The sequence below is a fragment of the Lactuca serriola genome, chromosome 4, assembly GCF_051521515.1.
Source record: "Lactuca serriola cultivar US96UC23 chromosome 4, Lser_US96UC23_V15, whole genome shotgun sequence".
Classification (NCBI taxonomy): Eukaryota; Viridiplantae; Streptophyta; class Magnoliopsida; order Asterales; family Asteraceae; genus Lactuca; species Lactuca serriola.
The window spans coordinates 145,831,215-145,835,220 of NC_136411.1; positions in this window are offsets into that span (position 1 = coordinate 145,831,215).

Consider the following 4,006-nt stretch of genomic DNA (forward strand, 5'->3'; position numbering starts at 1 on the left):
ATAACAAAACCCCAAGATTTAAGAGTTCACGGTCCAAGAACATCTTGGACCGTGAACCTTCTTTAAGGGGCAAATGATGCCCTAGACTTTTCCTTGAGCAATGAAACTAGTTTGGACTTGTACCCTAACGTGTGTATAGCCTAGAAATCATAAGGAAACACAAGAACAAAGGAGTTTACGGCCAAGACAGGTTCTTGGGCCGTAAACCCCTATAAATGGGGCAAATTGCACCCTAACTCCTTCCTTATGCCTAGAACCCAGCTTAGATCATATCCTTGAAGTGTTAAGGACCTTAAGCATCCAAGAAACCATGTTCCCATAGAGTTTACGGCCATAAGCTCATAAGGATTGGTCTTTAGGCCGTAAACTCTATAAAGGGGTGATATTGTGCCCCTAATGCTTCCACATGGCTAGAACTTAACATAGAACCAATCACCAATGAGCTAGGAACCTCAAAACATCAAATGGTACTCCTTACCATGAGTTTACGGCCGTAAACTCATGGGGGAGTGGTCCTAGGGCCGTGAACATTAAGCAAAGCCATTTTAAGGCCTTAAACCCACCCAAACACTTGTTTAAGCCTTGAAGCACTTCAGCACTTAAGTTGTAATACCTTGAGCATCATTTAGTGACCCAATAGAGAGTTTACGACCAGGAGTTTACTCCCTTGGGCCGTAAACTCCAACACACATGGTCTTTGGACCATAAACTCCCGTATGAGGTCTTGCACTCCTTTGTTGCAACCCGATAGCCTCCTAGCACTTGACCAAAGTGTTTTCCTCGCATTAGGATGTTTATACATGTTTAATTAGTGTTTTAATCAATAATTGTTTATATACATATGTCTTCATATGTAATTAGGATCATTGTGTGTGTCTAAAGTCTTCACTTGACACCAAGCACTTGCCCGATACTTCCTTCCGATCTGTTCACAACAGGTGAGTTCATATCCCTTAATCAATGTTTTAAATGTTTTTAAATGTTTTATGGGGGGATACAAGTAGAATCATGCTAGTTATTATATCAATCACATGTGATTAATAAGCAACAATTAAATGATTTGCTACTCATTAGCCGTTTTACCAAACAATTTTCTTCACATTATTTTCATAAACGCTTTATATGTTTAAAACTCCTTATTAAACTGTTCATTATACACTGTATGTTTCATTTCAAAATCATTTATAATTGTGTTTCAAACAAATGTTTCTTTATACTTAAACTGTTTTATCAAACACATGCTTTCAACCCGTTTTATGGATTGACATCAAGTCGGTCTTTTCTTAGATAGAAATCATGTTCAAAAGGTTTTACAAAACTTATTTTATGCTTTTATATTGTAAATTGCATGCCTATATATGTATAGTTATATAAGAAATGTTGAAAGGACTTAGGAAGGCTATCCAACCTATTTCTTTTTCGCGCTTGAGATGTGCTCTGGTAGGATATCGGGTACCCGTCCGAAGGTCGTTTAAATATTAGTTATATATCATGTGTACATATATAGTCATAAAGTTTCTTCCAGTTCATTCAATACCCTTTGGTAGCAAGGGTATACATCCATGTTCATACGTACCTGTTACATTACTAGTAAGCTACCATATGGGTAGTTTAGGAAGATATTAGAACCATTACTAGAACGCGATATCATACAACGAGTCAGTTGATTCATGAGTCAATACTTGCTAGATAGAGAGAACATACATTACAGTTAGTACACACAGTACATTATTATACATGCTAGATAGAGAGACAACACACATTACAGCTAGCACACGCAGAACATTACAGTACATTACTATACAATTACATGAGTACACTTACATGATTACATTTACATGAGTACGTTTACTTGATTTCATTTACACGAGTACATTTACATAGATACGTTTACATAGAGACCCTGTTATAAGCATGCCTATATATGTATAGTTACATAAGAAATGTTTAAAGGACTTAGGAAGGCTATCCACCCTATTTCCTTTTTGTGCTTGAGATGTGGTCTGGTGGGATATCAGGTATCTGTCCGGAGGTCGTTTAAACATTAGTTATATATAATGTGTACATATATGGACATAATAGTTCCTTTCAGTCAGTTCAGTACCTTTGGGTAGCAAAGGCATATGTTCATATACTTTTACATGATTACACTTACATGAGTACGTATACATAGATACGTTTACATGAGTGCACTTACATATACGATAGTAGGACAAACATCACTAGGTGCTATAGCATGGAACGAGTTCAGGATCTACCTATACCAATGAATCGCAATGCATTGTGGTAGTTATATTGGGTATACATAATCATAGTAATGTGGATGTTCACTACGTGCAAATACGCAGGGGTTGTGTAAAGGTCCTTAAATCCCTTTGACAGGGGAGCGTCTAGCCTGGGATCTAGCCATCACATTATGCCTTATCCATCAAATAAGGCAATAGGAGTACAGAAGTAGTCACTTATTATAAATACTAGAGTACTTATAAGAATTACCCTAGACTTAAGGTAATTAGTACGGTTGTAGTTCAACACTACACCATAGTACTATTTCATTTTCCCATTACATTCACTTCGTGAACATTCACAGAACGCACGGTAATGTAGAAGCTGTATTTTTGGTTAATGATACTCAGATTTGGGAAAATACACATTCTTACAAGAGACACACACATAGACACTAGATGCCTTGGTAGAAGGATACGATTAGTAGGAAGCATAGGGCTTCCTAGGATCATTCAAAACATTTTCATACTTACAGTTCATATACATTTTCAATACTTACAGTTCATATGCATTTTCAATACTTACAGTTCATATACATACAAATACTTACATACAAATTAAGACACTAAAATACTTATGATCTCACCAACTTTAAAGCTGATACTCTCTTTCAAAATAACTTGTATCCTCATGTCAACCATAGACAGGTACCGATGCAAGGTTCAGAGAAGATGGTGCTTGTTCAATACTCATCTTTCATTTTTGATTTATACTTTAGTGTATATTATAATTTGACAGAACGCACTTGTATTAAAATTATATTATTAATGCAATGAATGATGTTGTTGCTTGTTTACTACTTTTCATTGTTGTGATATTATACATGATGTCCTCCACCCCAGAACGTTTCCACCGTTCATGGTTTTGGGGTGTGACAGATTGGTATCAGAGCATTGTTTATAGTGAATTAAGTATATCAACCCATAAAAGATATACAGACTATAAATACAATGGGATTAAAATACTCTGACCAAGAGTTTTTACTTTAAATAATAAAATATTTAATTAAGTATACGTGCTGCATTCATACTAAAATCAGTGTCACTAGGACAGTACAAAAGAATTACGATTGTTGGGCGACACAGGTGGACTTAGAGACATATGGTCAAAACTGGGAAGATATAGCCTGATCAACTATATTATTTCTAGGGTTGACTAGCATGTGCCTAAGTGTAGTTGTGTGGTCGCAGCAAGTATAAAATCTTACCAACAATACCACAATGAGAACAGTAGAACATAACATTAAACTTAAAATACTATAGGAGTATTTGTTGTTACTATAAGTATTTTATACTTGAGAACTAAAACGGGACCTTCATTACTAAGTTTGTAGTTGCTTAGTGGATACACTAAGGCTATATGTAACTAGGATGTTATAGACTTAGAATTTGTGAAAATTTTGCCTTACCCCTATTCTGTGTGAATATGGAGTGAAGGTCACTTATTCGAAGGTCTATCCTATTTCGATTACATATAACTGGTATGCAGCTCACAAATAGCGATGTAACTAATAAAGATTTTCTATATAATTATCTAGATAGTTCGTCTAATAATTATTTTCATACCCCAATTCTCGCGTAGATAACATGGCTGGACTCCATCCCCATGGCAACCAGTACCTTCTGAATGAGGTCATTGCTGGATGGTTTGAAGAAGAACCAGAGAATGATCATCCTATCCCTATGAATGATCACCATGATGAAGACCTTTCGGACGATGC